This window comes from Geotrypetes seraphini, chromosome 3 (genome assembly GCF_902459505.1).
Source record: "Geotrypetes seraphini chromosome 3, aGeoSer1.1, whole genome shotgun sequence".
NCBI lineage: Eukaryota > Metazoa > Chordata > Amphibia > Gymnophiona > Dermophiidae > Geotrypetes > Geotrypetes seraphini.
The window spans coordinates 345,591,727-345,616,204 of record NC_047086.1 but is presented as its reverse complement, the minus strand read 5'-3'; the positions used below and the strand labels follow the sequence as shown (position 1 = coordinate 345,616,204).

General features: G+C 43.1%; 1 protein-coding gene across 1 annotated transcript in view; it reads right to left on the bottom strand.

Annotated features, from left to right (window-relative positions):
* TRERF1 (transcriptional regulating factor 1) overlaps positions 1 to 24,478 on the bottom strand; it is a 274,217-nt gene that overhangs the window by 136,795 nt on the left and 112,944 nt on the right. Inside the window, 1 exon segment of the mRNA XM_033937927.1 lies at positions 6,060 to 6,168. The gene's annotated coding sequence lies outside the window, so the exon portion shown is untranslated.

The following is a 24,478-nucleotide window of genomic DNA, read 5'->3' as shown; positions in this document are numbered from 1 at the left end:
AAGGGTGATGAAAATGATAAAAGGGATGGGACTACGTTGCTATGAGGAAAAGCTAAAGTGACTAGGGCTCTTCAGCTTGGAGAAGAGATGGCTCAGGGGTGATATGATAGAGTTCTATAAAATACTGAGGGGAAGATTCTCAAAACTTCACAGTAAAATTTGTCACAGATATAAATATAACATTTTGCAAAAGATGAGTCATTCTCAAACACCCGCACATGCAAATGAGGTTCACGGAGGGTCGCTATTTTTGCCTGTGATCAATCGCAGGTTATAGTAATCGGCACACGCACAGAATACATCCACACATTTTAAAAAAAGAACAAAACTGCAGGAAGGATGCCCACTCCCTCCCGCTGTTGGGGTCTCCGTCCTTCCGACACCCCCAACAGGAGGGATGCCAACTCCGTCCTGCTGATGATGATTCCCACCCCCGACAAATCCCTCAGCAGAAGGGATGCCCACTCCTTCCTGCTGTCGGTGATGTCCAACCCCCCCCCCCCCATACATCTCAGTCCAAGGCTAGCCGGAGGGATGCTTACTTCCTCCAGCCGGCAGGTCTGACTCTACAAAATGGAGGGCCTTCCCCTTCCCGGTCCATCCTGGAATGCACCAGGGAAAGGCCTAAGCTCTGATTGGCCCAAGCGCTAAAGGCCCCTCCCATAGGAAATCTTTTACTACTTGGGATCTAGCTAGGTACTTGGGACCTGGGTTGGCCACTGTTAGAAACAGGATACTGGGCTTGATGGACCTTCAGTCTATCCCAGTATGGCAATTCTTATATTATGTACCTGTTTTCAAAAAGACTTAAGTGTCAAAAAGGTACCCAAACTGACTAGATGACCACTGGATGGATGAATGCATAGCCCCCCCCCACTCCCCCAGTGGTCAATGACTCCCTCCCACCCCCCAAAAAAAAAATTTGAAACAGTACATTCCAGCAGTGATGTGCTGCTTCTGCAGATATTATGAAACATCCTAATAGAGCAGCAAGCAGATGTCTGTAGTAGCCTAGTGGGCAGTGTAGTGAACCATAGAGAAGGGGATCCAGGACCATATCCCACGCTACCCACTACATTTATGGTGGAAACTGTAAGCCCACCAAAACCCACTATACTGCCATATAGGTGATACCTGCAGGCATAAGGGCTGAGGTGGTAGACAGGTAAATATAGTACATTTTGGCAGAGTTTTGGAGGACTTATTATACAGTAAAAGGGGTTTTTGGTAAAATATATACCTGGCACCCTTTATGTGAAGTTCACAACAGTGCCCCCTATGGTGCATCGCTGCCCTGTTGGCAAGTTTATGTGGCCAGTACATTAAGATGCTGGACCTTCACGTGTCCAAATGGGTTTCATTTAGTTGTTTTGAACTTGGATATTTTTGAAATAAAAAATGGCCAAAAAAGTTAGACATCCAAAGGGCCAAGATGTCTAAATAGGTAATTTTTGGGGAAAAACAAAAAAACGTGGATGTCTAACGGTTTTAAAAATTGATGTTTCCCCACCTCAACTTTTATACATCTGCAGGAAACTTCCAAAGACAGACTTAGACGCAATATTGAAAATGTCCTCCATGTTTCTGGTAGCATTTTTATCTCAAACCTAGATAATAAATTGAAGTTAGCTATTATGGAGTCATATTTCCTATATATAACAAAAAAAGAGCCTAAATTTTTACTGAGAGAAAGTAAACCACACAGGCTCTCTGTACAGTGGCAGAATATTGTTGCTACATAGACAGTGGCCGATCTGCCACCTATTCATTGAGTAGCACTGAATATACTGTCCCTATTTTTAAAAAATTGTAGCTGGCAATTTAAAAAAATATGGTAACAGCTAATGTGAAGGGAGGTGGTCCTATCCTAAAGAGTTTAAAATTTAAAGTGCTAGATAGAAGGTGAGAGAAGAGAGTATGGGAGGGATTATGGGTAGAATATGAGAGGAGAAAGGAAGATTGATAGTTACAGATTCTGGTTGGGAGAGGGTGTGAGGAAACTACAGAATAAGGCTAAGGAAAAACAAGAAGTTGTTGCAAATGGGGCATTTTTTACATGGACAAATCTTTGGAAAATTTATCCTCAATGTTCCATCTTGGAAGATTTTTTAAAAGACTATACAGCCTGGTAGGGAAGGGGGGGCAGAGTGCAGAGCCTGGCAAGGAGGGTGGGGGGCTGGGTGCAAAGCCTGGTATATTTTATTAAATATATTAGTATACAATTTGGTTCAAAATGTTTTTTTTCTTGGTTTTCCTCTTCTAAACCTAGGTGCATCTTATAGTGCGAAAAATACGGTATATTAATTTGACGAGTTCTTTTTCTGATTTTGTAAGCCACATCATTTTATTTATCTATTGGTCAAGCTTAGCACTACCCAGCCTATTATGCTTATTCACTAAAGATAACACTGTGATGTGGATGGGTTAGAGTTTCAGTCCAATCTAGACCATGCTACTTCTAGTCTATGCCTTAAGCATAACAACACACATACTAACTGTGATGCTAGAAAGAAAACATTAAATTGGGAGTCTTGGACCTACTTAGCTGCTGATCATTCCATTTTCTGTACTTTTCACATTTGACTTAGGAGGTCTACAGGCATTTCTGACTGTCTCTGGTTAAAAGTTATTTCAGTTATTAAGTTGCTTGTAGTTGCATTTCCCTTATCTCTTATCAATGTAAAACCTCACTGCTGGTATCCTATGCAAGTGATGGTGGTGGTAAAGGGTACAGACCACAAACATATGATAAACGAGAATACATAGCTGAGCACAATTAACAGATTCCATTTCCCTTCCATAAAATCAAGCAAGAAATGCATTATAACTCTCCACTAGTTTGTTAATTGACTATATCACCAGATACCAAGTATTCATTCTTTTTCTATCAGTTTTCTTTAACTAAAATGTTCTTCCTTATTCTAGATGTCATAGCTAACAGTTGGTTTTCTTTCACTGTTTTTTTAAAGTTGCAAATAATATCCTTAATGGGAGCAGGAGTGGGAGCAGTAGTATGCCCCAGGAGGAGAGAGGGAGAGACATGAACGATCCTGCAGTGGAGGGCTAGTTGCTGCTGTCTGATTGGTGATAAGAAACTGCCTTGGGATTGGAAGCCTGGAATGTTGCTGCTCTTTGAGTTTCTGCCAAGTACTTGTGACCTGAATTGACCACTGTTGGAAACAGGATACTGGGTTAGATAGATCATTGGTCTGACCCAGATGGCTATTCTTAAGTTATTAACTAAAAATCACTGTATTAAGGGACTGAAGGAGACCAAGATGATGGATGGTGGAGGCATACATAGTGAAATGAGCTCTGCTTGTCACACTGTATTTGTTGTATTTATTTTAAAATTTCTATTCGGCAGTATCTACTATTCTAGGTGGATTCCAAGAAACATGATTACTCTTTCTTTTTGTGTTGCTATGGGTAAGAGGAAGGGAAAAAGTCTTCTCTCTCTCTCTCTCTGAACCTGGTCTGTGTTCTGCCATGAAAGAAGATGACTTTGGTGGTTTACTATATTCACTCTGCCTCAGACCTCAGGCTGTTACTTCAGCTGGATCACTAGAGTTTCAGCGAACCACAAAGTGGTAGGTTGAAGTGGCCCTGAGTGGGGCTACAAGCCAAGTATAGAGCTTGTTCCTTGAAAGGTTTCTTGTGGCCGTGTCCTCTCCCTTGGGGCTTGCAAAAGTCAAGGATGAAAGTGTAAGAGTTCAACTGTTGAAAGTTCATCTGTCAAGGGACAATGTGATGATATTGTTAGGATTGGGGTTCCTAAAGTCCAGAAGCCAGCTTTGGTAACTTTAGTCACTCTGGAACACCAAATTGTTTGAACACATCCTTGCTTTCAGTGGCTATTAAAGTTATAAAGGACATAGCTGGTGTGCATGCTCAAGAGCTGATCATCAAGCTTCTGTTGCATTTAGAAGGTTAGCAATTTAAGAAAACAGTATGAGGTTCATAATCGAAATGAAAATACATCTAAAAACCCATGCAAATCGGCACTTGGGACGACCTAAGTGCCGATAATTGAAACGGGTTTTAGATGTAACTAAAAGTAGCTTAGGCCTTTTGACTGCCGTTGAGCGCCCAGAGTGAAAAGGGGCATTTTTTGAGGGGTGGTTAGGGCAGGAGGTGGGCTGACCAAACTTAGTTGTCCTAAAGCAATAATCGAAAGTTGGACGAGACTGCCTAGAGGGAACTTATACGTTGTGACTTAGGCAATCTAAAAACAGGTCTAAGTGTCAAGAAGGTATCCAAAGTGACCAGATAACCACTGCAGCGACAAAGTACAGACCCCTACACACTCCCACAGTGATCACTGACCCCCACCCCCCCCACCACCACCATAAAAATCAGAACAAAAATGTACATACCTGCCTCCAGAACATCAGGACCTGGCATAGGAAAGCCTAGTAGAGCTGCACAGAAGTGGCTTAAGTAGTATGGTGGATGGGCTATTGAACCATAGAGAGAAGGATCCTGGCCCATAAGCCACTCTAACCACTGCCTGCATTCATGAGTCCACCAAAACTCCCCAACCCTACTGTACTGCCATATAGGTGCCACCTGCAGGTGGGTATAGTAGGTTTTTTGGGGGGGGGCTCACCATGACCTGCAAGGAGTTGTGGTAAAATGTTTATGTGGCACCCTTTTTGTGAAGTTCACAGCAGTGCCCTGTAAGGTGCCCCAGTACTCTGTTGCTACGTCTGGGTGGCCAGTCCATCACTTTGCTGACCCCATCCTATGTTGAAAAGGTCTTTTTCTAGGCATTTTGTACTTGGATGATTTTTTGGACGAGAACACGGTATAAAGATAGACGACTTGGCGGTCTGGATGATCAAACGCCTGGATGTATAATTAAACGATTCTAAAAAAATAAAAATAAAAAATATTTTGGACGTATTTTTCGAGAATGGACTTTAGACACTGCTGACTTTGGAAGACTAGCGCTCTAGCCCCAAAATGGACTTAAGACTTTTTTTTTTTTAATTATGCCGCTCTATGGCTCTAATGAGATAAAAAGTAGAATATTTAGAAAATCAATTAAGGAGGAATAATGTCAAACTTTCCCAAATTTCTCCTGATTTCACCTGTAGACACAGTATGTGAAGTGACGGATATTTTGATCACAGAAACTGGCTGAAGATGATTTGAAGGGGTTGGTGTACATGTATAATACATGAGCCGATGAAGAAGCTTAGCAGCATTCAGCTCCATAAGTTCGGTATCTTGGGTACCTTGGAGTGCTGCTTCTGATGGCTCTATACAATTGAATTGTTATGACCAGACTGCAATATTAGTTCCTTTGAAAACGTGAGTTAATAAACAGTATTGGTTTGGATTTACGAGTTGCTATATGATGGATATTTGGATGCATGAGACGCATTCAGCATCTGATTTAAAGTTTTGATCGGAGACGTTACACCCTGAGGTAGCTGAATAGTGAAACGCTGGCCACCGTCGGTGTACCGATCAATCAAGATAAGTTGAATATTTTCATCTATCATACAGTATATTCATTTTTGATTACACTTTAAAGCAGTGCAGTGTCTTTTTAATTAAAGGAGGTTTTTTAGCCGGTGAGGTGAACACCCTACCACCGCTATTCCACCATTGTGGAGGTGGGAGGGCCCTTGTCCGAGGCTTTTTCCTCCGTTGAGAACTGACTTCTCAATCTGCACTTTGATTTTCAATACACCATCAGACAGTGTGCATCTGACCATTGTGGAAGTGTTATTTATTACAGTTGGTTTTTCACAGTATTCGAGTCTTTTTGGATATTTTGAGCATGTCATCGGAAGTGCTCTTACCAACTGTAAGAGCTCAATGCTTGTACTTATTGCCAGAGGATGGAGTGGACCCCAACTTGCACACAATCTAAAATTTAGGAACATTTTTCTCAACACATTTTGTTACCTCTTCATATAAACTCCCCAATACTGGAAAAAATAGTCAAATTACCTCTGCATCATCCAGTTACCTGATGTACATCCCAGTTCAAGTTTTAAAACAACAATTTAAAGGTATCTAAATTAAAGAAGAATTTGTGTACTTACGGACTGTGAAGCCTTCCATGCTCACACTCTGCTGTATTTAGCCAATGTAGTTTCACGAAAGGTGACAGCTCGTCTCAGGATTTCCTTTATACTTAAGAACTTCTTCAGGCTGTGATATTAAATATAAAAGAATAATAATTTTCTACTATATCTGAGCTATGACAGCATATTTTCCATCTTATCAACCAAACAAATAAGAATAACCTCAACTTTATGACATCCTTTGGAATGGACAGTAGCAGAGCTCCCAGTCTATATTTGCAATGATTTACTTATGTCGGGGGAAAGAACCCTGACAGAAATTTGAACCAGACAATCCCAGAGATCAGGATGAGATTCCTAATAGAGAATGACAAGGTGACAAAATTCATCACCGTTCCCGTCCCCGCGGATAACCGCGGGAAATAATCCCATGTCATTTTCTAGTGTCTATTTCAACCTCGGTCCTTCTACACCAGCATTGTTCAACGCAAAGCTTGAGGGTCAGTGGTTGTGGCCATTCATACTCTGATTCTTATGTGAGCCAAGGATAATGAAGCCATTGTGACATCACTGATATGATTGGCTCTTAGGCACTGGTGGAATGAGGCATTATGACATCACGATATCTGCTCTGGATACCAGAGACTGTCATTCTGTAGTGTCTTTCAACCTCGGTCCTTCTACACCAGCATTCTTCAAAGCAAAGCTTGCGGGTCAGTGGTTTTGCACAATTATACTCTGATTCTTCCCTCTCTCCTTAAAGAATGACATGAAGATGGTTTCCCGCGGTTATCCGCGGGGACGGGAACAGTGATGAATTTTGTCACCGTGTCATTCTCTAATTCCTAACCACCAAACCAGCTGAACCCCTTAAGGACATTAGCAAACCAGAGAAACAGGAAAAAAATGTATCCTGGAGTCCAGAGTGAGTACTAGTGAAATTGTGAGAAAGTAGGAGGCTGGATCCATGTAGTGGGTGTGCCCTATTCCACAAATAAACAAGAATAGGTATCTAGAATACATTAATAATGATCTCCCAACATAAAATTAGCACAGGATCTGAAAACCTGTTTATTGCATTATAAGCCTGCTAGTATATCTAAGGAAGAGTAGTTATTGGTGGGGGTATGTTTTGTGGCAGCCAGCCGTGAAATTTCCATGCTTACACCAAGTATATACCCTCTACCCCCCCCCAAAAAAAACAAAAAAAAAAAACTGGCCAACCTTTGAAACCAATAATCCTAAAGCCCCCTTTTACAAAGCCCGAAAGTGCAGGCCAGTGTGGTAAATGCTCCAAAACCCACAGGAATTGAATGGGTGTTGCAGCATTTGCCATGTGGTACTCGGTTGCAGAGTATAGTAAAAGGGGCCGAAATAAACTGACAATCATTATTTGAGAGCTGTAAGTTAACTGGACCCTAAAGGGAGGCGGTCCATAGGGCTGACCTATGTCACACAATCAGCCCTTATATAAAGCTTTTTTTTTTTTTTAAATTTACTATTAAATCATTTTATAAATCAAGATTAATACAATTCAAAACTGAGTTAATTAAAACAGGAAATACACTTCTCCCTCCGTATTCACTGTTATAGGGGATTAACAGAACCACAGATACAGAAAAACCGCGAATAACTTTTTCATATGTTATTTGCTGTTTTCCATTAAAAACCATCGTGAATATAGTGAAACCGCGATTAACATGGTGGGAGACCTGGTCTGTTGCTGAAGGAGAGGCAAAAAAAGGTTAAGTTTCAAGTTTTAATAAAATTTGATGGATCGCTTAATCATAATACAAAGCGATGAACAAGTTTAAAAACATTTCTCATTACAGGGAGACAACCTCATTAACGTAGGCCAACCAACAAACAAAAAAGAGCCTAAGGGAAAATGAGGGAAGAAATACAATATTTTGATAGTAAAGGAGACGAGTAAGGGAAAAACGATAGGAGGGGAAAGACAGCGCTAATAATCTGGTAAAAAATTAATTAAAATAGTGATGGAGTTCTAAAAAAAATTAGCAGTTAAAAGCATCTTTAAAGAGAAAGTGCTGGGAATCAGCGATTTTCTCTAAACGCTTGGAATCAGCGATTTCTCTATGCAAGCTGTTGTAATTTGGGGGGAGGAGCCAGCAAGCTAAAAACCGTGAATAATCGAAACCGCGAATACGGAGGGAGAAGTGTAGAGCAATAGATGGAAAATAGTCAACATGTTTTTTAACATCAGGAAACAAAAATTAGCCCTGCCTATGTCTCATCCATATCCTACCTCTATGTATGCTCGCCCTTGCAAATACACACTATACAAGTTTAGCAGGTATTTGCAGAACAGCACCTTAGGTGCCCTGCTAGCATTTATAAGAGTATATGTGAACATAAGCATGCAAGTGCTAGTATTATTAAATCAGATTTATTACCTGCTAAGCAATGTACAATATTATAACAAAGTACAGAATTTAATCAAAGTATGCAATGTAACTATATCATTGTAAATACTTATGATCACCCTCTGGTGAACCATACATAAAACATTCCTGGTGAAATTCTGAACAACTGCGCACCGTAGAATTTGTGAATTCCCCAGGCACGCAGAAATACCTGTGTTCTGCACAGAATTACTCCCTCTCTTTGCCAGAATGGCGAATCGCCGCCAGCAGCATCTTTAGGAGCCTTGCACACTTTAAGAGGCTCTGCACACTTCCCTTTACCGCGTTCCTGCCCTTGATGATGTCACTTCCTCTTTCTTCAGGCGGGACCACAGTAGAGGGAAATCTGTAGAGCCAGCAGCAGGCTGCCTCAGGTATTGGTGTCACAGAGGTACTGCTGGATTGTGGACAATGGGGAGAGACTTATAAGTGCTGGCTGGGAAGGATAGGGGTGAGAAAGGTTATGGCACTGGGGGGAGGACAGTGGTGAGAAAGGTGCTGCTGGGGGGGGGGAGGACAGTGGTGGTCTCATGACAAAGAACGTAAGGCATCACCAGTGTGTACAAAACATGGTGATCAGGCTTCTAAAAAACCTCCGTGCCCACAACCCTGTCTCCCAGGTTCTAGCATCAGCTCACTGGCTGCCCGAAGCCAAATGTTGTGTCTTCAAAGGCCTGATGCTAGCATTCAAATCCTTGCATGACATGGCACCGTGCTACATGACAGCTAAGCTTCCTCTGTACGTGCTTAACAGGTCCCTCCACTCCCAGAATGAAATAAGCCTCAAAACGCCCCCTGGACATGCCCTTCAACTGCAAACCACCAAACAACATTCCTACTCCCACTTCATACCGAGCCACTGGAATCGACTGCCCCACAGACAACCCTTGAAGGACTCCTCAACTTTAAGAGAGCAATAACAACACTCCTCTTCACCTAATTCCCTTTTTCCCTTGACCAATGGGTTACAAAGAATGTATTTTGGTACCAGATCCCAGTATGTGTCACATAAGGATAACTTGTACTGAAGAATCTTGTAACCTCTAAACTATCCATGTGTGTCACGTTAGGATAAAACTTGTACTGGAAAACTTGCACTGTAAGAATAATTATGGCAACCTGTAAACTGTATATTATGTATATTAGTATTAGACTTCTAGCACATGTCAAGTTAGGATAAAAACTTGTATCAAACTTTCACTGAAATTATGGAAAATCCAGTACAAATCGTAACCTGTTAACTGTATATTATGTAAGTTTAACCAGTAACCCGTTCTGAGTTCTTTGGAGACCACAAGATAGAAAATGAATTAAATAAATAAGAAAGATGCAGACTGGGGGGGGGGCAGGACAGTGGTAACAGAGGTGATAGTTGGGGGAGGACAGTGGTGATAGAGGTGCTGGCTGGGGGGGACAGTAATGAGAAGTGCTGGCGGGAGGGGGGGACAGGGGTGAAAGAAATCCTGGCCGAGGGGAGGCAGGAGTGAAAGAAGGTGAGATGCTGGCTGGGAAGAAAAATGCTGGCGCAGGGAGATAAGGGGAAACCCAAAATTGTACTCTGCTCTACCACCTCCTCCGGAAGCGCATTCCAGGTATCCACCACCCTCTGAGTGAAGAAGAACTTCTTAGCATTTGTTCTGAATCTGTCTCCCTTCAATTTTCTTGAGTGCCCTCTTGTTTTTGTTTCCCCCGCCAGAGGGGCAGATTCTTCAGACTGGCGGGGGAAACAAAAACAAGAGGGCACGCAAGAAAATTGAAGGGAGACAGATTCAGAACAAATGCTAGGAAGTTCTTCTTCACTCAGAAGGTGGTGGATACCTGGAATGCGCTTCCGGAGGAGGTGGTAGAGCAGAGTACGATTTTGGGTTTCAAAAAGGGGTTGGACAACAAGTTCCTGAAGGAAAAGGGGATTGAGGGGTATAGTTAGAAGGGTACTATATAGAATACAATGTCTTAAGTAAAGGATCACTTACAGGTCACTGACCTGGGGGGCCGCCGCGGGAGCAGACTGCTGGGCACGATGGACCTATGGTCTGACTCGGCAGAGGCGATGCTTATGTTCTTATGTTGGGGAGAGAGAGAGATTCTAGTTTGGGAGGAGATAGGGGAGGGTGAGTGAGAAATGTGGACTTTGCGGGGGTAGGGGAGAGAGGCTGACTCAGAGGTGGAAGATCCTATACACAGAGAGGCACAGAAAGAGACGAGATCCCAGATGGAGACTGAGCATAGAGACAGAGACACTGAAGAAATGCTGGGCACTGAGGGGGACACACATGGAGAAGAATGCTTGATGGGGAGAGAGCATTGAGACAGTGGCATAGAAGGGCTGTTAGTCACAGAGACATTGATTGAAAAGGGATGATTCTGACAGAAGGATGATGGATGCAGGGGAATGGAGAGGGACACAGAGGGGAGAAGACCAGGATAGAGATGGGAGGGATAGATAACGGACAGATAGGGACAAAATGTAAAATGGACAGGTGATCCTGGGAAGATAATTATGAATAAACAAAGAAAAGCAGAAAAAGAGGCTCTGGGCCCTAAGTGAATGGAAAAATAAACTGCTCAGACAGCAAAAGATAGAAAACGTTTTCTATTCTGCATTTTTTGAAAATGTCAGCTTTCAAAAATGATTTTCAACAACATAAAGGCAAAGTAACATACAGGTACTATGAAAACAAGCCAACCAAACTAAGTGTGAAAAACTTGAAGGCTCTTTGTTTTCTCTAGTATAAATTTAAACGGCAACTTTATCTTAAGACAAACCCTGGTTATCCTGCTTATCTGACACATGTGGTGATTTGGAAGAATTTTCAGCGACAACTTCATGAATAGGTGAGAAAATCTCAATTTTGTCTCCATTGGTCATCAGTTACTCTCTGTAATTTAATTGGGTCACTACATGTAGCAACAATAAGACCTGAGCTTTTGAGGGTGTTTTTTTGGTTATTGATTTTTTGGACATCCTTTTATTGATTTGGATTTTTGCAACAATAAGAATGTCATCTTCAAAAAGATGTAAAAAGCGATCATTCACAGATTTCACTGTTGCCGACAGCATTTTCTTTATTCCATCCTCAGACAAGTTATTCAGGTATAGGAGCAAAGACTTTACAGATGGAAAAACTACAGAAAAGGTAAATGACTTGCTTACTTCACAAGTTAGTTATTTCAACAGCTTCCATAGAGATATCGCACTCCTCTGCTGCAACATTTAGTCCTTTGATGTCATCTGCTTCAGAAGTGCAAAGAGTACAGCCCTTTCTTGGTTCAAGCAAACTTTCCAACATATAAAATGTTGAATTCCATGTAGTCACATCAGCTAGCAGCTGAAGCTGAGGCAGTCCCAATTCAAGCTGAACGGCATGTAGACAAGATATGGCACTGGAAGAATGTTTTTAAGTGTCCAACTAGTTTCTGGATGTGTGAATTAATGACACAACAGAAGGCTGTGAGAATAAGGAATCATGAATACATAATTGGTGTGTATGAGCAAAACCAAGTCCATGGACCCCGGCATCTTTCAGAGCTTTAGTTATGTTGGCCTCATTGTCTTGTAAGACAGCATAGACTCAGCCTTTTTAAATATTCCACTTTGTGAGCATTTCCAACAGACCCTGGTCTGCTAGACCAGGGGGTAGGCAATCCCGGTCCTCGAGAGCTGGAGCCAGGTCAGGTTTTCTGCATCTCCACCATGAATATGTATGAGATGGATCTGCATGCACTGCCTCCTTGAAATGCAAATCTATCTCATGCATATTTATTGTGGATATCCTGAAAACCTGACCTGGCTCCGGCTCTCGAGGACCGGAATTGCCTGCCTCTGTGTTAGACAAACTCCATGTGACTACCGTGAAAATACTCACAATGCAAGACAGCAAACTTTTGCTGAAAATCATTGCTAATCCAGCAAGCAGTAAGACTTATAAATCAGTGGTTCCCAACCCTGTCCTGGAGGACCACCAGGCCAATCTGGTTTACAGGATAGCCCTAATGAATATGCATGGCGCAGATTTGCATGTCTCTCACTTCCATTATATGCAAATCTCTCTCATGCATATTCATTAGGGATAGCCTGAAAACCCGATTAGCCTGGTGGTCCTCCAGGACAGGATTAGGAACCACTGTTATAAATAATTCAGTTGTGTTTTCTGATTTCCAACAATCAGTTGTGAGAGATATTTTGTTTGCTTGAATGTTATCTTTGATCCATTCATACAATAACGAGATGACCTTTTCTGAAAAATACTTCCTTGATGGCAGTTTATATTTAGCTCTAAAGCTGCTACTAACTTCTGGGAGCCAACGTCCTCAACAATAGAGAAAGACTGGTTATCTGCGACTATCGTGTCACCAATAGCTCCACGAATCTTTTGGGCATCCGAGCTATTTCCATACAGTGTTTTTTGTTTATAATGAAATCTCTTACGTTTTGTTGGTCTTCATTTTTCCTGACTTTGACTTTGGATGTGTGTGTACCATTGTGCGTCACCAACATAGGATGTTGGTGCTTTAAGTGATTGTTTAAAGTGGAGATCGTGATATTTTTAAACTGACCAACATCATGCAGAATTATTGCCATGGCATGCTGCAGATTGCTTTGCTCAGATCTTCATAATTGTAAAGTATTTCCAGACCAGATTTCTTTTATCCATTGCGGTAAAGCAGCTTAGCAATCACCGCCAGATCTCCGGTCAACAAAGTAACAGGAAGTAAAATCATAATTGACCTTCTGATTGGTGACCTGTGTGCTAAGCTTTTGCTGCCTGGAGAGAGGGAGAGACAGAATTTGGATTTAGCTCATGCCTTTGCAGCAGTAGCTCAAGGTCCATTACAAGGTACAATAGTGCTTTAAGTTTTGTTGCAATGGAAAAGCAGTACTGTAGTATTTTTTAAACAGCAGCACAATTCAGAATTGAAACCAAAATGCTTTGATGTCAGAATGCAGATGCCATTGCATCTCATAAACCCCTTGCCCACCCTCCCAAACATGCAGCTCCCCTGTTTCTTGACCACCCCTTTAGTGCCTCCCTTTCACCTGCTCAACCATAATCATGCTGCACACAGTTTTTATTTTTTTTAACATTAAAACTGCTGCAGTGGCTTTGTCTGCTCTCTCTGAACTTAAAAGCTGCTCCAGCTTCCAAAGTGAGGCTTACCCTGCTGCACTTGCCCAGTCCCAGCTCTCAACTCCTGTACCCAATCAGACAATGAGACTGTTGCTGACATCACTGTGGAGGCTGGCTCTCAATTCCTGAGTCCAATCAGACAGCGGAACTGCTACTGACATCACTGCAGGGGCTGGCTTTGCTGCCTGCAAGGTTTTCAGTCCTTGGAGGTGGGTTTCCCCCAATTGTCACTGATTCTGCCAGACTTTTTTCAATAAAGAGGCTGGGCTGAACAGGCAATCCTTGTGGCTGTGGTTGAACACGTGAGTGGGGAGGAATAAAAAGGAGTTTTGCAAGGTATGGCAGGAGGAAGTGTGTAGAGCCCTGGATTATTCATATTCAAATTTATATCACTATTCAGCCAGATACAAATAATATATTCAGGGCACTATCCGGGGCTGAATCACTTCGAATATGAATAATCAATACAGCCCTAATCCATACACTGCTCTGGCATAATCTGGATAGTGTTAAGGTAGTCAGTAGAAATATTCACTGGCACGTATCCAGATAGGATATGCCCCAACCTGAATAACTATCTTTGAATGCCAATTCCTTTTGCTCTTCATGATACTTTGTACAACCATTTTACCCAGCATAGACATCAGGCTTACTGATTTGTATATTCCTCAATCACTCTTAGAACCTTTTTTTTTTTTTTTTTTAAATTGGTGTTACATTGACCATGTTCCAAATCTCAGATACCAAAGGCTATTGTTGTTATAGTTTCAAATTACTAATAATAAATCTGAAATTTCTTTTTTAGTTCTTTAAGTATTCTGATCCAGTTGATTTGCTTTTCTGTAGTTACTAAGTTTAACCTATTACACCTTCCAGGACCACAAGATTTATTTCAGTTCTTCTGAATCACCACCATTAAATACCATATCTTGCATGGGTATTTCCCTTACATCTTCTTCAGTAAGACTAAAGCAAGGAATGAATTTAGTTTCTTTGTTATAGCTTTGTTCTCCCTGAGGGACATATTCTATAAACGGCTTTGGTCTTTAAGGAAAAAGATGTAAGAGATCTACCTGACCATTAATGGTTTTCAAGGGTGATGATGTAGAGGAACTAAAATACATCTTGGTGAACCTGGAAGATGTACTAAGTTAAACTGACAAGTTAAAAAGTGATAAATCACCTGGACCAGATGGTATACATCCCAGGGTACTAAAAGAACTCTAAACATGAAATTGCTGACCTGCTCTTAGTGATCTGTATGTAGCCTGTTGCTAAAATTGTCTATGGCAGTAGTGTGCCGCGAGATGTTGCCTGGTGTGCCGTACGGTGCAGACACTGATTAGGCCTCAGGCCGGGTCCCGCACGCGCTCCCATGAGACTCCCCCGGTCCCCGCTGCTGTTCAGTTTTGATCTTCTGCTCTGACGCAACCGGAAACAGGAAGTTGCAGCAGAGCAGAAGATTGAACACTGAGCAGCCGCGCATGCGCGGCTCTTTGGGAAAGCGTGCATGTCGCCGAAAAACAAAACCTACAAACTAAGGTGAGGCGAAGGGAGAGAGCTGGCTAAACAGTAGGATCGATTGGGCAGGCGAGTGGTGGCTGCGGGGACCGTGCGATCGCTCGTGTTCCCGGCTCAAATTGGAAGGAGGGAGTGAAAGGGAAAAGGATTCTGGGCCATGGGGATGAAGACGGAAAGAAAAACCCACAGCAGGAAAGAAAGGGAAGGACAGGCAGGTGAGCCAGAAGCAGGGGGGGGGGGAAGAAAGAGGGAAAAAAGCTAGATGGGGTTGAAAAGAAGAGACACACTGGTATGGAAGAGGAAGATAGGGGAAATCTGGACACAGGAAGGTAACAGAAAGAGGGGAAATTATGTGCATGGGGCATAGGGACAGAGACATAAAGGGGACATGCCATGGGGATGGTATATGGACACAGGGGGGGGCAATGACAGATACATAGGGGAGATATTAGAAATGGAGAAAATAGGAGCACAGAAGCGAGATGGTTTGTGGGGATGGGACAGGGACCGAGCTCGCAGGCTCCAGTGGCTTGCACAAATTACATTGTAACGTGCCATGAAAATAAGAGGGAGGAAGGTAGATAGATAAGCCACGTGAGAGGAGCTGAAGGGTAGTAGAAAGGAACAGATGGTAAAGGAGGGAGGGAAGGGTGGTGGTGGAAAGGAATAGGACAGACATTGAAGGAGGGTGGAGAGGAACAGACCCCGAAGGGAAATGTGGAAGACAGAGTGGGAAGAAGACAGATGCCAGACTATGGGGGAGCGGAGGGAAGAAGATGGGTGCTAGACCAATTGGGGGGGGGGGGTGAAGGGAGAGGCACAGTAACAGCAAATGGAAGACGGAGAGAGAAGACACACAGTGGATGGAAGGAATTGAATGAGAAGATGTGGAAAGCAGAAACCAGACAACAAAGGTAGAAAAAAAAATTATATTTATTTATTTATTTTTTGCTTTAGGATAAAATAGTATATTAGTTGTGTTGATAAAAATTTATAAACAAAGCCCTGCCAGCTGAACATCTCTTTCTCTAGTTCAGCAGCAGGAACTTTGATTTATAAGAAAGGAATAAGCTAAATATTACAGTACTAAGGCTTATATGGATGCAGCGGGGACGGTGACGGGGCGGTGAATGGGATGGCAGTGGCGGTGACGGGGCGGTGAAAGGGATGGCGGTGACGGTGACGGGGCGGTGAAGGGAACGGCTGTTGACGAAGAGCTACGTGTGTGTCTTTCTTCGATTCCAGCCAGAATATCAGCTTTGTGTTCAGCCAAACAGGCCCAGGTTTCGCACTGAATAAAGTATTTTATAATTTTTCACTATTCTGTTTACTTAATATTTCATAATAAAGTAATTATAAAATACTTTCTTTGTGTTTATTTGATTCCTATTCAAGAGAATTACTTTATATATAGTCAATATAGGCACAGAGTTAAATTTTTTAACATTTTCTAATGGTGGTGTGCCTCGTGATTTTTTTCATGAAACAAGTGTGCCTTTGCCCAAAAAAGGTTGAAAAACACTGGTCTATGGTACCTGAAGAGTGGAGGGTGGCCAATGTTACACTAATTTTTAAAAAGGGTTCCAAGGGAGATCAGGGAATTTACAGACCCATTATTTCTTCCCATCCAAAGTCCGGCATATGCACGTCTCTTTGAACCCCTCCCCCCGTGTACTTCTACACCAGGGTCCCCCCTCCCCTGAAGGCCTGTCCCCCCCTTAAAGGTCTGCATCCCACCCCTGAAGGCCTGTCCCCCCCTTGAAGGCCTGCCTGTTCCCCTCGAAGGCCTGCCCCCCCTGAAGGCCTGCACCCCCCCGAAGGCCTGCACCCTCCCCCGAAGGCCTACACCCCCCTCGAAGGCCTACACCCCCCCTTGAAGGCCTGCTCCCCCTGAAGGCCTTTCCCCCCCCCCCTTGAAGGCCTGCACCCCCCGAAGGCCTGCACCCACCCAAAGGCCTACACCCCCCTCGAAGGCCTGCCCCCCCTGAAGGCCTGCCTGTTCCCCTCGAAGGCCTGCCCCCCCCTGAAGGCCTGCACCCCCCGAAGGCCTGCACCCTCCCCCAAAGGCCTACACCCCCTCGAAGGCCTGTCCCCCCCTTGAAGGCCTGTGCCCTCCCTTGAAGGCCTGTCCCCCCAAGAAGGCCTGCACACCCCCCCCCCCCCCCCCGACGGCCTGCACACACACCCCCGACGGCCTGCACCCCCCCCCCCCGACGGCCTGTCACCCCCCCCCGAAGGCCTGCCTGTCCCCATTGAAGGCCTGTCTCCCCCCTCCACAAGGTCTGCCTGCCCCCCCCACTACCTCGAAGGACCGCTCGGCCCCACCACCACCAAGCACTGCTCATTCCCCCGGCCTCCCCGCTTCATTTCCCTGGGGAAACAGCCTGACGTCAGAGGAGGGGCGGGACCGTGGCAGAGGAAACAGCCGAAGCAGGCAAAGATCGCTGGCATCGCGCGATCTTGCTGCAGGCTGTTTCCAGATGCGACACCCAGCGCAGGGGGGGGGGGGAGAACCGGACCGGACTGGGAGCACCCCCTCAGGGCTTGGCACCCGGGGCGGACCGCCCCCCCCTTGGTACGCCACTGCCCACGGGCCCTCTCTGCTGGGAAGGCTTCTGGGTCAGCTATGGGCTGTAGCTTAAAGAGAAGTAAGGCAGGGAGGAGGGAGCCAGCCAGAGGAGGTAACACCTGTGGGAAGGAGGCAAGCGAGAAGGAGGACAAGGGGCGCATTCAAATAAAATAGTCTCATTAAAAGAAAAGTGCCCAAAAATATGCAAAAATGTGCCTCAAGTAAATATATTTTAGCATGTGTGCTCAAGCAACATACATAAAAAATGCAACCAAAAATACAAATTTGTTTTAGCCAGTTAAAATTGCATATGTGTTTTTCTGTTGGAACAAATTTACTTGTATTTTCTTAGTTATATTTCCTATGTGCATTTATTGAGAAATGCTAAAAATATATTTACTTGATGCATTTTTATATACATATTTTGGTCACTTTTTAAAGAATCACGTTTTGTTTGAAGAATGCACAATTTTGTTTCTACTATACACTGCTTTGCTTTGGGCTGTTCCCAGCATTTTACACAAACTTTGTTATACTTATCCAGTCAAACAGCCCTGATTTGGGTATGTAAGCATTGCCACTTTGTGTGACTTAAAACCATGGAAAGCAGCAATTAAGTTGACCCCTCCTGATGTAGCACCTGATATGAAACAATCATTTACATAGAAACATAGAAAAAGACGGCAGATAAGGGCCGCGGCCCATCCAGTCTGCCCACCCTAATGACCCTCCCCTATTTAGCTCTGTGCAGAGATCCCACGTGACGGAGCTAAATAGGGGAGGGTCATTAGGGTGGGCAGACTGGATGGGCCGCGGCCCTTATCTGCCGTCTTTTTCTATGTTTCTATGTAAATGATTGTTTCATATCAGGTGCTACATCAGGGGGGGGTCAACTTAATTGCTGCTTTCCATGGTTTTAAGTCACACCTTGCTAAGCCACCTCATTTGCAATGCAAGTCGAGGCAGTTTGCAATCATAAATAGAATGATGAACGAAGGCCATAACAACAATAGACTAGCAGACAATCAACCAAAATATGCAGACGCATAAGTAAAACATCACATTATAGGGTCCTTTTACTAAGGCAACACTAGCCATTTTAGCATGTGCTAAATGCTAACGCGTGTTATATTCTATGGACGTGTTATATTCTATGGACACGTTAGCATTTAGCACACACTAAAACAGCCAGCTCGCCTTAGTAAAAGGACCCCTATAAGAATTAAATACTTTGAAGTATTACAGTGGTGCCTCACACAACGAACTTAATTGGTTCCAGGAGCAAGTTTGTTATGTGAAACGTTCGTTATGTGAAACGCGTTTTCCCATAGGAATACATGTAAAAAAAAATAATTCGTTCTGCAGCATAAAATATGCTAAGATGACATAAAAAAGATAAATTTTTTGTTATTATTTTTATTTAGATACATCTAAAAACATACATCTCCCTATCCTTTTACTTCCACTATCTTCCTATCCCATCTCTATTCCCTTTTGTCCCTCTCCCCATGATCAATCATCTCACCACCTCTCTCTGCCCTCACCCTCAGGGTTCAAGATTGCTTCCACTCTTTTTCCTGTTGTTCTCTCTGCCTGTCACCCTATGATTTAGCATCCCTTCTGCCCTTGTCCAATATTTCCCCTTCTCTCCCTCCCTCTCATCCCCTGCTCCAACATGTGCTTTCAGCGGCCTTCTCCCCCCTTAAGCGTCTTTTCTTCTCCACTCCACCTTTCCTCCCTCCCTGCCTCCACCTTTGTGGCGCTTTTGCACCCGACCGACAACAGAACAGGCCCGGTCGGACAAATCTCCCTGTCCTGTAGCCGCGAATCTAAATTACCTTCTTACAGCAGCTGGATTATTGAAGCTGCTGTAAGAGGTAATTTAGATTCGCAGCTACAGGGCAGGGAGGTTTGTCGGCCGGGCCTGTTGTCGGTCGATCGGGGGACCTGACCAGCTGTGCACATTCTTCGGGGCGGACCGCCCCCTCCCCCCTCTTTCGTTCGCCATTGCCTTCTTCCTACCTGCCCTGCCGCAGCCGCACACAGCCGAACGGAAGTCTTCCTGATGTCAGCGCTGACGTCGGAGGAAGGGAGGGCTTTGCTTAAGCCCTCCCTCCGACGTCAGCGCTGACATCGGGAAGATTTCCGTTCGGCTGTGTGCTGCAACAGGGCAGGTAAGGAGAAGGAGACTACCCTCGCGGCTCGACCAACCCCGCTGCGATCCAACCCCGCAGGAACCCCGGACTTCGTTGTGTGAAACGAAGTCCGTTGTACGAATCAAGACATAAAGTTTGTTGTGCGCAGTGTTCGCTGTGCGAGGCGTTCGCTGTGCGAGGCACCACTGTATTTATAAACTGTAATTGAAAATGTTAAAAGCCTATTAATATTTTACAAGGTGGCTTAATATATGAGGACCTTTTCTGTCCTCTTTTTGTGCACTTTATGGCACTGGTGTGATTCACAGAAGAGGCATAAGTGGTTATACTGATATATTTGATTGTTCTGCCAAACCTCTTATCTATGTTTATAAATGCTTTAAGCATATAGAGCTGATATGATGTTATCTGCTGGAATGCAACCTACCTTGGAACACCTTTGTTATTCCCTAAATGGTCCAACGACCTACAATTTATTTTCTTTTTTAATCAGGTGGCGTATTAGAAAATTCTTTGCTGATTTGACTACTACTAAAGAATGAGAAAGCTGGACTTGACGGAATCGAGGTGCTAGTTGTAATCTGTATTTTAAGTTTCTCTCTTTAGATACATACTGAATTTTAAATAGTTTTGCCACAGATTTGCTTCTTCTGCTGTAGGAAAAAATAGTTGATCACACAATGACTCTTGAGCTGCTCCAAAAGTGTCGCAATCTATGCTGGTATGCACTATAGTTTAGTGGTGCTGGGAGGCTTTCATATTGAGAACAGAAGATGTAGGTTGACATGGTCTTGTCAAAGCCTTTTAGACTGGGGAAGATAATGCAGAATAGATGGAAGGAGAAAAACAAAAATAGCATAGGGGTTCTGGGATTTTAGGAGAGTTCCAAAAAGAGAGGAGAGAAAAGTTTATAGCCCTTTCCCCCCACATATTTCTCCCTGACTTCCTGGTTCTTAACTTTTCTCTCACTCAGTTCTAGGCTTATTTTCTAAAGGCTGCTTAAAAAAGATGGAATCCACCTATCAAAGAAGGGGCAAACTGTCTTCTACAACAGACTAACCTCCTGAAGAGGGTTTAATCTAGAATTGCCAGAGATGGGTAAACAAAGCCTCTGTGTAAGTAAATCTTTAAATATCTTGTGACAGACAACCAGGTGTGCAGGCTGTTCTGGCTTTCTAGAAGAGGTCAGCACAAAGAAAAATCACCACATTGGTATAAAACAACACACTTTTTTATTTCTGTACAGTTTACCTCACACATTATAGCAAAGCTTGGCTTACCTCAGCCAAACTGTGTGTACCTAAGACCTATACTTTCTCCTGGGACCTCTCCCTCACTGAGGGGCAGATTCTCAAAACTAAAATCTGCCTTTAGCATGCTTGCTAAGCGTGAATGTATTTTAGTGGTGGATTATCAAAACGGCTTGCTGAGGTCTTTTCTGAGTTTTCTAGCAGTCTCCGATACTGCCATGCAAATGTACTACAACGAGGTCATTAATATTAAAATGAGCACTCCAAGCAATTCTCTAACCTCATTGTGCCACATTCGCAGCCAAAATTTGCCAACAAATTTGCTTTAGTTTCTTATCAGTGCCTGAGTGCCAATTGGCTCAGGCACTGACAGGAAAGCAAGGTTTGACAGCTCAGACTCCCCCAACCCCCATGCAAATCAAAATTATGATAATTACAAAAAAACAAAACAAAACAAATCGGCAGGAGAGATGCCCACTTTCTCCTGCCACAATCACCCAACACTACTAGCCCTCTCCTCCTGCAGCGGGAGAGATGCCAACTCTTTCTCACTGCCAAGCAACATACCCCCCTCCCCCGGCAGTGGGAGAGATGCTCAATCCCTCCTGCCCCCACACAATCCCCCTGACACCTCCCATGCCTCCGACAACCCCACCCCCTCCCCTTTACCTTACTTATGATGGCTGGCCGGAGTGATGCCTACTCCTTCTGGCCAGCAGGCCCACCTCTTCAAATGGCGGGCCTTCTCCTCCCCAGTGCATCCTGGGATGCACCGGGGAAGGGCTTGAGGCTCTGACTGGCCCAAGTTGTTTAAGGCCCATTTTATTTTTCTTAGAAGTTAGCAGTGGTCCCAGAGGATTAGAAAAGATTGAATGTGGTAATCTCCACCAAAGAAAAAGTAAGGAGGGAATTGGGAACTCTGTTTAGGCTGGCTTCCACGGCAAACAAATTTATGTAATCACACAAACATAGGAGATAGTGCAGCTTCTGGAATTCAATGGATTTCAGATGTTGGTCTCGGATGAATCAGATGGACTTATTTGGGTGTTGGATCAAGGGAGATTTCAAACGGGGCAATTCTATAATCTGGACATTAATATTTATGTGCAAGTTACATGCGTAAATTGATTAGAATGCTAGATTATGAAGTGTATGTGCACATTTATGCAAATCAATAGTTTTATATTTTTAATTATTTGGATTTAGCTAACTTTTTTTAGTAGTAACATTCAGGTATGCTAGGTAGAGCCCTGTCCCCAGAGGGCTCATAACCTAAATATATACAAAAAAGCACTTAAGTAAATTGCCCAAGATCACAAGCAACAGCAGTGGGATTTAAACCTGGTATCCTTAATTGACTAGGCATCCAAATGGCGGATGAACTTTAATGTGGACAAATGCAGTGATGCACATTGGAAAGAATAATCCAAATCATAGTTACCAGATGCTAATGTCCACCTTAGGGGTCAACTCAGCACCCAAGGAAAAAATCTAGATGTCATTATAGACAATATGCTAAAACCTTCCACCCAATGCGTGGTGACAGCCCAAAAAGCAAACAGGATGTTAGGAATTATTAGAAAAGGAATGCTAAATAAGACTATTATGATGCCTCTGTACCATTGAGGCCTAGATTCTTAAAACAATACATTAAAAAACAATGGGCTGTTATCACAGCCGATCTGGTAGCGAATTAAAACATGCGAGTCATTCTCCAAAAAACACTTATGTAAATGAGGTTGGCAGAGAGTAGCGAAGATTTGCTAAATTTGCATGTGCCCATTGCTGGTGATAGCGATGGGCACATGTGCAGAAAAAAACGCAAAAAGAAAAAAAAAACCAAACACAAAATGCATGCAGGCTAAACCGTCAGGAAAACAGTTTAGCAACAGCATTAAACTTTTCAGAATTTGGGCCTTAGATCCTCCAGTCCTTCATCACACCTCATCCATCTCACCACCTCATCAATCTCACAAACCCCTCTAAAAAGAGGGAGCATCCTGCTTGGAAGGCCAAACCTGGAAGAGCTGAGAAAATGCAGACTACAGCCCTGCTTAAGGTACAAGGCTGCTGTTTCTGTTTTGTTTAGAGGAGTGCACTGGACTGTTACCTGCTGTGGATGGAGAAAAAAAAAAAAAAGAGGATAAGACTAAATGATCAATTTTACAATTGCAGTGCTCCAACAACCTGTACCGGAACCTGTGCTATTTAATAAATTCATAAATGATCCGGAGAAAGGAGCTACTGTCTAAAACACCCACAGAATGAACAGATCATCCGATAAGGTAACAGTGCAAGCATTCTTGTGCAAGTCTTCCATGTTAATGGATGAACAATATTCAGGATGGTATCTATTAAAGTATTGCTAGCATGCTCAGAAAAAGGTATGTTGGAATGTAACAGATCTTAAAAAAAAAAAAGAAAGACTTCAGTAGCTCATGTCTTTTTAGTCAAAATTCAAAACACATGCATAGAAACATAGAAACGGCAGATAAGGGCCATAGCCCATCAGGTCTGCCCACTCTACTGACCCACCCCCAAGCCTACTATCCTAGGGATCCCACTCCTGGTGACAGGTTCCCTTGGCTTAACTCTCTAAGGGATCCCACATGGGCATCCCATTTGCTCTTAAATTCTTGCACGCTGTTTGCCTCAGTCATGGGCAGTCATGGGCAGTTATCATACAAATATGATTTGTCAGACTTGTTTTTTGTTTGTTTTTCATTTAACACCCCATTGGAAACCTCTAAGATCATATGTAACACAAAAAGTCCCAACAATCTAAAGATTATTTAAGAAAACATTCGGAATTAAGAGTGAGTTAAATATAAATGTAAGAATCCTTCCAGAACCCTCACAAGCCCAATATGCTCCAGGATAGAAAGGAGGTATATGCCATTTTTCTTTCAAGTTTATTCAAATCTTGATATACCACCTGGTTTACAGTAAAAAAATAATGAAAATACAGTAGCTAAAATACAATTACAGGGAATATAAAGGACAGTAGACTTGATATGTAAGTGAAGAGGGTGAGAAATGCAATGTCTTAAAGGAAAGAAATATAAAAGTATAACATAAGGCAGGAGAAAAATAAATAAAAATGTCCAGACTTAAATAAGGTTGGATTATAGAAATCTCATTCATATTAAAATATATGTAAAGTAAAAGGAGAAATCTCTGCTGGGATGGCTGCAATGATACCTGTGTGTTTGAAATTAAATCTTTCAGATATCCGAAGGAGGGACCTTTGCAACTAGGTCACCTTAAATGCAATTAATGGTTATTATATTGTGTCCTGCACTGCTATAGAATGCTTCATCTGTTTTTAAAATATAATAGTATTTCATAGAAATACCTTAAGTTGTTAACCACAGGATATACAACACGTA